The following is a 10,911-nucleotide window of genomic DNA, read 5'->3' on the forward strand; positions in this document are numbered from 1 at the left end:
GTTGGCTCTGGGGCGGGAGATGTAGTCCAACAGACTCCCGGAATAGCTAAGTTCGGGGAAGGCTAATGTTCATGTTTCCTCCCTTCACGAAAAGCCCGATGCCACTTTCTCCTTCGGCCGCAGCGGGACCCCACAGCCCGGTTCTCTTCCCCGATCGAGAGGAGAGCCTGCCGTTGTGTGCAGACCCGCTGACTCCCAAAAAACGGGGCGTTCCGATCCGGCACAGGAAGCCGGGAAAGCCGGTAACCTCCAAGGAGCTAAAAGCTCAAGGCATGCCCATGGCATCAGACGCCACAAGGGCTGCCCAAACGCCCCCAGACAGTGTCGCAGCAATCCGGATTCGGGGCGCCGAGGCGACGCGCGCTTTGCATCGGGTCCGGCCCTCGGCGGCAAGATAGAAACGGGGCTGGGGGGGACGGGAAGGATAGTCTCCAGACGACTTAACTCGGTGCCCCGGCTCATTCCACCTCCGGGACAAGCGCCGAAGATGCGGGAAGGGGAAAGGAGGAAAAGAGGTGCGAGAAAGCCCAGGAAAGCAAGCGGGGGGCGGGGGGGGGGGTAACCCACCACCGTTTGCTCAAGGACGGTCGCTTTGCACCGCTACGACGCGATCCGAGACACAAGTCACGTCTCTCCCATAAAATGGGCTACCTACCTTGCAGGGCCCGCGCACGGCAGTCTCCCCGCCTCGGCTTTCACGGAGGGGGCCACTAAATGCTCCAGCGCCGCCGCGCAGACGAAAGCGAGCCTTACATATATATCTATATATACCTCGCGCTCCTCTCCGGCCGGGATAGAAGAGGCCCCGCCTGCTTAGCGTTTTCAGCCAAGCCCCCTGAGCGCCGTTTGCAAGGAGGGCGCATGCGCAGCGGTGGGAGCAAGCGCCTCTTCGGCCCGAAGGCTCCCCCTGGAGTCGCTGCTGGGGGTGACGTCGCCGGGGAGGGCGCGGCCGCGGGCGCCGTCGGTGACTTCGGGACGGGATAAGCAAGAAAGGCGATCCCGTTTGGTGGAGAGGTGGGGCGCGCCCCGTTGACGTTCGGCTTGCTAGCCGGGTCTTGAAAACCTTTCTTGTGAAGAAACCAGCCCAGGAAATTGTGGCTGTTCCCTTTTCCAAGTCAGCGGGATGCTTCGGGTTGCCGTATTTGAACATAGGAAAATAGAGAGCTGCTTAAACGTTTGTAGCGATATGCTACATAATATGCTCAGGAGATACTTGTTGCTTCACACAACTGAGGAGTGAAGATCTCCGCACTGGCTTACTTAAACCATCTGTAAGCTGTTTCTATTTTTAAAAAAGGCGAAATTTAAATACCTAAATGCAAGAAAGAAAACTCGAGGGGGAAGGATTTAAAATTGAGGGGATTGTTTCCACAGTCCATCTTATCCTCTCCCTGAGTAGAGTAGTTTAATCTGATGTGTGGGCAGTCTTGGGAAAATGGCCCAGATAGAATTAAGACTTTGGTTCAGGAGAGCATTCCAAAGTCAGAAAACATGCCATATAAAGTAATCCGGTAAAAGCTCGCATGACCCTTATATTTGCAGTGCTTTCCCCAGGGGAGGCAAATAATAGATGCCAGGATACTTCATCACACAAAACCAGGCATACAAGAAACTCCTCCTCCAAAGGGACTCCCAGAAATGAGAATGCATCATATTGCAAAGCTTTGTGCTTTACCTCTCCTGTATATGGTGAAACTTTTTGCCCTACTTGATTCTTCATTGCCCACGTGTGCATTGTTCCAGATCATAAAAATGGATTTGATCTAATTGTTATCAAGCACCAGATTGTTAAGGGTGTCAAATAAACTATTTTTATCTATTCACCCAGGGTCAAATTTAAAAGGTTCATCATTAGGTGGAGTAAGCTGTCTCCTCTAAATGTATGGGCTTTTGTGTACAGAACAAGCGTACACAATGGCTCTGACAGTTGTACATAACACAAAGCAAGCTCAGGTTTATAGCATGTAAGGTAATTACTTTAAATGGTGCAATTTAAGGGGCATTTCCATGTTGAAAACAATGAGCAAGACAGGACTAGTTCCTTGCGCTAGCAAAACTGAAATGATACATCACCATTTTTGGGATAAAACCACTGAGGAACTTTTGCAGTTTGCACAGAAATCTAGCTTTGTCCAAAAAGCAAGACTGTTCTCTCTGCCTGTGATGAAGTAGACAACAATTAAACTGGTCCTGAGTTTATAAAGTTTATAAAAGTCCTGAGTTTATAAACACATCTACTCATTACAAGTGGGATTCAATTTTGTGTAGCTCTCAAGGCTCTGAGGTAGGAATTTCCATACAAAAAGTAGAGGTATTAACTAATGAGCTTTTTATTGGCCAATTACCCTAATTGCACCGAATTTACTGAGACAAGTGGGAATATCGTTTTTACAACTCACCCATACCTTCCCAGAGTTTTCTTCACATTTTTTCTTACCAAAGAAAACTTAGGAAAGACAAAAATCACTGAACAGTAATCTCAAAATTATTATTAGCATTAGAAATTCTCAATTTGGAAGGACTCCAAAGCTTTCTAATGAATTTTCAACACCTGAAAATTATAATGCCTGAGCTTCTCTCCAGGAGCCACAACAGTTATACTAGCTTCAGACAATTGTGTTGAGGGTGGATCTCAAACATATTTTAACTTGTTGAAGCTATGCACTGCTTTGTTTCTAAATTACATCTTTGTTATGATCATTGACCAATTTAAAGAATGTAAGAAAGCAAACAAAACAGCATGAAAAGCATGTTTGTAAGATCCAGATAAAGCTCAGGAACTATGCAACTCGTCACTGTTCCAATTTTGGCAGTCATTTGATGGACCATGGCACAAATTTTGGTCACATGAAGAATAGCTGCTGTATCTATCTGTAGCTTTGTCTACAAGTTCTAGTGATTGTGGGATTTTGTTTTGCATGCTCATAATTTCTAGGGCAATCCTTTTTTGAAGAGAGAAAAAAAGTTCATTAAAGATTTCATAGTTACATTTATTTGCAGTGTTCAACTTGTTCAACTTGTGTGCCCATAACTATTTCTTTCCACTTACTCTTGTTCTCACAATGAATTAAGGACCTTCTACTGCAGCCATTTTCAATTAGCTCTCCTTTCAAAATCTTCCCCAAGATGAAAAATATGTGTACTGATACCTAAAAGTACAAGAAAAGGATTATCTTTTTCTGTAAAAGGATTATACACTATGTCTGTAAGGGTGGTTTTGTGAGGAAAATCTTTAAAGATTTATTTATAGTATAGAAAGTATTTCGTATTTTCACAAATCTTGAAAGGTTACAGGGAAAAGCATTTTAGAGATGCAAATGACCAAAGAAAATAGCAAAAACGTGAAAGTAGTGTACAAAACTATAAAGCAAATAAAATGATCTTTAGTGATCCTGCATATGGAATCAATATGTATGGATTTATGTACACACACACACACACACCAGTTTAATCAATATTACATGAAGGTCATCAGAGGACACCATGGAGGAGTTAAAAGCCAACACAGAGCCAGGAAAAATTACTGGGCCAATGCAACTACACAGCTGAATAAGGCAAATCTCCAGTTGCTTTATTTTCTATTTAAGGCAAAATGCTGTGATTCACAATTCCCAGAATGAACTGTCATGTTAGAAAGAAGATGACAAAGCAGACACTCTCCAGATTTCTTACCTTGTAAACAATAACGGTTTGTTGAGAAGCCAGTTCTTTCCAAGGAAGATCTCCAAAATATTGTCTAATACTGTATTTATTAAATATCCATAGATTTTTGTAGTAGGCAAGAATCTATGATCTTGCTGCATTTGCTTCAATCTAACTAAACAAACAAGAAGGCAAGAAGACCAAGATGGCTGAGAACCGGGTTTACCTTTGATTTTTTCAACCATGAAATGCTGCCAAGTGTGTAGGAGTAAACTGCTAAATTTATTCATTTTTTAATCCTACCATTCTTCTAAAGTGATTGTGATGTATTTTTTTCTTCCAACAATATCCTCCCCCAAACCTTGTGTAGAAATTTAGTCTATTCCAAAGTAAATCTTATCTTGATCTGCATAGCATGGTTAAGTCATACTGTAATGTGTTACATTTTGCCTTAATACAATGTGTAATTTAGCTGTTAGGTATTATAAATCATGGTTTCTGGTTTAGTGTTCTGAGAATCAAGCTGATATGACTGGGTTTATACATCATGCTAAACAGTTTAGGTTTGTTGAATTAACCACAATTATCTGGGTTCATACAATAGAGCATAATAGCAGGGCTGACACAATCTAAAGCAAGCAAACTTAGTTGCATGGTGTATGAATTTGACTAACTAGTTTATAGTGCAGTGTGTAAACTTATTGACAAAGGAGTTAATATTTGAATCCAATTCTAAGTGGCCTAAATCTTGCTTTAATTATTAGTTTAATAGTTCTCTCAAACTTCTAGCAATGAGCTTTCCATTCTCCCAACTGCTGCCCACCACTCATCTTGCCAAAAGAAATCCCCTTTTCTGGTCTGTTCAAAACAGACTGTTTTCTTTCTAAAGGAGATGTGTGAGGGACACAGTGGCTCAGTGTGGCTCTCCAGATTCCACCATACTAGATTTCAAGCTCTGAAATCCTGAATGCTGCTGTTAGAAATATTTATCAAACACATACATACATACATACATACATACATACATACATACATACATACATTGGTAGCCCATCTTACCACAGGATAAATATCAAATTAATTTGACCTGCATGTTCACTGTAATGCTAAATTAGTGACTTGTGGGATCTTTTATGGTGGGCAATTTATTTAAAATTATTATGCAAAAACTGATGATTTTGAAAGTAAATCTCAGTGCTACCACAAAGGAAAGGCTAAGCATCAGACTGTTTTGCCTATCTACATGCAGAAAGAAGAAAATGCATAATTCAGATGTTGGCCAGTAGTTCAAATACATCCTTTTCTAGTCTTAACAGTCCCTCTGCATTATATGATACTGTAGTGTAATAAGTCCCCATTTGGTTATGTTTTTAAGGATGTTCTCTCAATTATTTTGTTTATTTATTTGCAAAGGGCTGGTTTTTCATAAGCCTGCTGAGATCTCCTCTTTTGAGCATGCACAATCTTCATAGAATGTACAGTTTTTTAAACAATAGTACTTTTTAAAATGTGTTTGAAAAGAATGGATCTGATAAATTAGGCTCATACGTATGTTAAAAAACAGAAGAGAGGTAGTTATGCTTATAACTCAGTTTAACTTGGTACTTTTCCTGTAAACAAAAATGTAGGGATTGAAATGAAATGAAATGTAGAGAATTGAAATATTTAGGGATTGAAATGAAATGGAATGTAGAGAATCGAAATATTTAGATACCTAAACTAGTTATATCAAGTCTACTTTCAGAACATAGGTCAGAGGTTAGCCAGTGTGGATGGAGTACATGGGCTTCTAAATTACAAAGGGAATTATAATATTTTTTTTCCAGTTTTCTTTGTTGGAAAGGAATTATTTCATTTATCAAAAAGCTATTGCTTTTATAGCAACAGTAAAATTGTGCTGACATGTTTTGCTCTTCCATGTATTCTTACATTCACTGTATATAATTCATGGCCACCCTGCACACTACATACTACTCTTTTGCAACAGTCCTTCATAACTTGTTTGATTTCCAGGTGACAAGTAACTCCTTTGTTTTAAAAACTTCAAAGCTTCTACTCTCTGCAAACTACCCTTGATACCCAGGCTTCTTTGTTGGCATTCAAGCTGTTTGACTATTAGGTTCAAAGGACAGAAGATAACATTCACTCTACCTTTCAAAAGATATTTGTGACTTGCCAGAAAGCAGGGACTGAAATGGGGGGTGCTGGGTCAGGCAGAATGGCCCTCACTTCCAGGTGGATTCTTTCTACTACTAAAGTTTGATAAAATCCAGTGATGAAGAAATGCCCCTTCTTATGGCTCAGAGTGATTCCTTAACATAATTTGAAAGGACATCTGCTTCTGGTAGATACTATCAAGTGCAGGTAGTCCTCGTCTTACAACAGTTCATTTAGTGAGCATTCAGAGTTACAAAAGCTCTGAAAAAAGTGACATGACGTTTTCACACTTATGACTGTAGCAGCACCCCTATGGTCACATGATCAAAATTCAGATGCTTAGCGACTGATTCATATTTATGACGGTTGCAGTGTCCCGGCGTCATGTGATTCCCCTTTCAGAATAGAATAGAATAGAATTCTTTATTGGCCAACTGTGATTGGACACACAAGGAATTTGTCTTGGTGTAAATACTCTCAGTATACATAAAAGAAAAGGTACATTCATTAAGAGTCAGGAATCATAAGGTACAACACTTAATGCAACCTTTTGCAACCTTCTGTCAAGCAAAGTCAATGGAGAACCAGACTCACTTAACCAACTTACTAACTTAACAAATGCAATGATTCACTTAACTGTGGCAAGAAAAGTCATAAAATGGGACATAAAATGTATCAATTTCATGTATTCATAACTATGTTTATACTTATACCTGTTATCTTATAATCCCTTGACAAAATAAATAAAAACTCACTTAACAAATGTTTCACTTAGCAACATAAATATTGGGCTCAATTGTGGTCACAACTCAAGGATACCTGTGTATTTGGTTTAGCATGTTAGGTAAAACTAACTACTGGATTTGTAAGCTGTTATTTGTGGCAGCATACTGAATGCAACATGGTTAAGCAAACCATGATTTAGAGTTATGCATGAATCCAGTTATACTGTTTTAATTATGAAACGTTGACATCCATAGGTGTAGCCCCTAATATATTCCATTAACCTTAATAGTGTAAGAGAACATAATGACTATGTGTGTACAGTGTGTTTAACTTATTTACTGTTGTACCTGTAGGGAACATGTTATGTAATTCTATAGCCGTTGAGAGAAAGGAAGAAAACTAGTGTCTGGCATCAAAAAGGTGCAGCCTAGTTTCTGCCAGAATGGGCTCATTAAAAGGTGGTTCTGAAGTCTGTATATCCACTCACAATTTATTCTGTTGCAGCTATGTACCTCCCAGATGTTAAGATCTGAATTCAGAATTATTATAAAATTGCTTCCAAGGGAGGAAAAGGCAATAAAATAATGTAAAAACAAAACTGAAAGAGTTGGGAGAGAAGGAGCAAAGTTTGCAGTGACTAAAGAAACAGGGAGGTCTCACACAATCCTGAATATTCCTTTAATATCTACCATTTTTAGCTTCATTATCCTCTGCTTGAGGACTTCTAGAAGAGTCAGTAAAAATAAAAGAAACTGGAGGCTCTGGAGTGGAAATAACTTTACAATCTTCTTCAGTAACTCAGATTCCAGTAACAAAACTCATTTTTAAGATATTGGCTGGTTTCATTTCTCTTATGTCCTTCTTAAATTACACTTTACAACTCAAGCAATTAGTCCAGAAGGGTGAAACATACTGTGTGTACATGGTCCTACAGATGTTGGGCAGTAATTCTCATTAACCCTAGCCAAACATTGGTCTCATATTCACTCCAGTACCCCAAAGTTAATGGATGCTGCATCATTGCTTGCTATACTTTGACACTTAAGTTGTTGAACTACCAGCAAGCTTTGTCTTGGCTCAAGATCCAGATGGATCTCGACAGACTTGAACACTGGGCCCTGTCTAACAAAATGAAACTCAATGTAGAGGAAAGTAAGGTTTTATTCTTAGGCAACAAACCGCACCTGCAGATTAGGTGAAACCTGGCTGGAGAAGTGAGAGGAATCTTGGAGTCCAAGTGGACAATCAGCAACAGCCAAAAAAGCCAACACAATCCTAGGTTACATGAACAGAAGGATAGAATCAAGATCACGTGAAGTATCAGTATTATAAAGCCTTAGTAAGACCACACTTAGAATACCGCATGCAGTTTTGGTCACCATATTATAAAAACATGTAGAGATTCTGGAAAGGGTGCAGAAAGAGCAACAAAGACGATTTAGAGGGCTTGGAAGCTAAAGCATATAAAGAATGGTTGCAGGAATTGGGTTTGTCTAGTCTAGTAAAAAGAAGGACTAGGGGTGACATGATAGCAGTATTCCAATATTTAGGGGCTGTCCAAAGGAAGGGGGGGAGTTTCCAACCAATTTTCCAAAACACCAGAAGACAAGACAAGAAGTAGTGGATGGAAAGTAATCAAGGAGAGAAGCAATCTAGAACTAATGAGAAATTTCGTAACTGTGAGAACAATTAACCAGTGAATTAATGGCTTGCCTTCAGACATTGTGGGTGGAGGCTTTTATAAGAAGAGTCTGGACAGCCACTTTTCTGGCATGGTTTCCTTGTTGAGCAGGGTGTTGGACCAACACCCTGGCCATGCTGAGTTTATAGCAAATGGGAGTATTTGAGAGCCATGTGGTCCTACTAGCTGAAGGAGCTGATCAGCTCACCCCCTCTGCTGGATAAATCTGATAGTGCAGAAGTCAGGATGCTTGTCCTTATCCACCAGATCCATCCAAATGGAAACTATCCTAACATAAATTTGTGTTGGCTGAACAGAAATGTTAGCTCTAAGCCTGTAGAGACTGATGCACCTGGGCTCTCTCCTTACCCTACTCATTTGAAATAATCAAGTAATTATTAAATTACTAAATTTTAGTGACTCACAGCCTTACCCCTTCGGATTTATTAATTTGTGACTGATTCTTTGGCTATCATTTAAGCTGCTGCACTGGTAGAGCAGGGCCTGTTGTCTTTTTTTTTTTACCAAGGCCTGGAGTTGTTTACAGCAAATTGCCTGCTGCTTCTATTCAGGGAGCACATCTGTATTTGCTTAGTCAAGCAAAGCAGGAAGTAGCTGCATTATTGTCTTCAGATGGTGGCAACAGGAAATCTTCCTTCCATCCACTCCATGCGTTTGCTGCAGCCTGTAAACTGAGCTCCTGAAAAAAAAGAACCTCCCTCATTTTTCTACACAGAGCTGACAAATGGCCTATATTTTAAGACTGGTCTGTGTTTCAAAGCACTACAGCTCTAAAGTTTATTTTTGTCCTCTTTCTGTTGAAACAATCCAAAACAAATCATAGCACACTGTACTGTAATATTAATGTTTGTGTATACAGGTTTGTGTATATCTATGTATTTGTGTGTATGTATATGTGGGCTATGCATAGAAAATGTAATAGTCAGGCGTTCCCCCTGGATGGGCCAGGCAAAGAGAGACCGCTGTAATAGTGCTGCTCGTGGATTTTTGCAGCTTTGACCCACTGGGCGCTGCACGCCCAGCTCCTAAGGTATTCGGTGCTGTAGTTAACACACCAACCTTGTATGGTTTGCATGCCTCGGGAGGAAGGCAAAACCAGGAGCCGCTGCCGTTGCAGCGCGTCTTCCTTTTGCCCCCTTCCTGAGGCCGAGGGACTGGAGCCACGAGAGCCCGCGGTAGCAACTCCTGACTCCGGGGCGGGGAGGGAAAGGAGGAAGAAGAGAGGGAGGAAGGGGGGGGTGCCAAAAAATCGAATTCGTTTTAATCGAAGAATATCATGTCTGAATAGTGCTGCTCTGTGGATTTTGCAGCTTTGATCCACTGTGGCAACACTTATATATTTCTGTAGTTAACACACCAACCTTGTATGGTTTGCATATCAAAGTACACTCTAGTCCAGGGGTCTCAAACACAATTTACCTGGGGGCCGCTGGAGGCAGAGTCTGGGTGAGGCTGGGCCGCACATAGAAGTGTTTAGCCAGCTAGCGACGCATGGAGAACGCACTAATATTATACTTTCATATCACGGTGGGGGCCACAGGATATCGTGCTGCGGGCCACAATTGGCCCACGGGCCACGAGAATGAGACCCTGCTCTAGTCCATTAAGTTTATGCTGCAATAAACTCAGTATGGTATGTTAATTAAAGTACTATGGTTTTAGTTGGTGTTCATGCTCAAATCCTTTCTTCTGGATGTATTTACTAGGCTCAGGCTGATGGATATTTATTTGTATTCTGCCTTCTTAAATAACTCAAGGCAACAAACATATTCAACACACTTTCCTCTTCCTATTTTTACCCACAACAACTCTGTGAAGTGAGTTGGGTTCAGAAGTGGGATTCAGCAGGTTCTGACCAGTTCTGGAGAACCGGTAGCAGAAATTTTGAGTAGTTCGGAGAACCGGCAAATACCATCTCTGAATGGAGATTTTACAGTATCCTTCCCCTGCCACGTACAACAAGCCATGCCCACAGAACTGGTAGTAAAAAAAATTTGAATCCCACCACTGGTTGGGTTGATAGTAACAGGGGGCCAAAGTCATCTAGATGACTTTCATGGCCAAGGCAGGACTAGAACTTATCATATCTGGCTTTCTAACTTGGTGCCTTAAACACTAGACGAAACTGGCTCTCTATTAGAGTTCCATTAAGAAAAAAAGGCAAATTCATAAACCTAAAAACCAAGATTCCTCCTTTTTTTTTTTTTGTATAAGACTGATGATCTTATTTAGAACTTTCCACAGAACCAAACATCTGCATGACAACTCTCTCACAATGCTTCACGATAGTTGCCTCTTCTCTCTCTCATCTTTTGCACTGTCGAAGTGAAGTGTGGTGTTCCAACTTATTAATCAAAAGACACTGTAAAACTATTATTTTTCTAAAGGTAAAAACATGGGATATTCTCATCCAAATATATAGCAAGAAATATGTTCATAAAAGGTTAAGCAATTAAAAAATCAAATTCATAAACACCATTTCTCTTAGAGTTCTCAGTTCTTGGATGTTTTCCTCCTCTAGGCATGTAGAGAAAACTGGTTTAGATGGAAGTTTATTTCAATATATGATTACTGTGGTACTATATGCACAAAGATGGAAAGATTTGGCATTGCCCATCATGGAGGAATGGTTGGTGAAACTGACAGAATTTACTGAGAGGAATAAACTGATTTCTTTGATTATA

General features: G+C 40.5%; 1 protein-coding gene across 4 annotated transcripts in view; it reads right to left on the bottom strand.

Annotated features, from left to right (window-relative positions):
* PDLIM7 (PDZ and LIM domain 7) overlaps positions 1–853 on the bottom strand; it is a 57,574-nt gene extending 56,721 nt beyond the window's left edge. For 3 of the 4 annotated variants that reach the window (XM_026673387.2, XM_087955075.1, XM_087955074.1), the window contains exon 1: positions 656–853. The gene's annotated coding sequence lies outside the window, so the exon portion shown is untranslated. The remainder of the gene's footprint in view (positions 1–655) is intronic. The other variant, XM_087955072.1, reaches the window with a different exon arrangement.
* Between the last annotated feature and the right edge of the window lie 10,058 nt (positions 854–10,911).

The sequence above is a fragment of the Notechis scutatus genome, chromosome 2, assembly GCF_049901735.1.
Source record: "Notechis scutatus isolate UNSWTSFEM ecotype Mainland chromosome 2, rNotScu1.2, whole genome shotgun sequence".
NCBI classification, from domain to species: Eukaryota; Metazoa; Chordata; class Lepidosauria; order Squamata; family Elapidae; genus Notechis; species Notechis scutatus.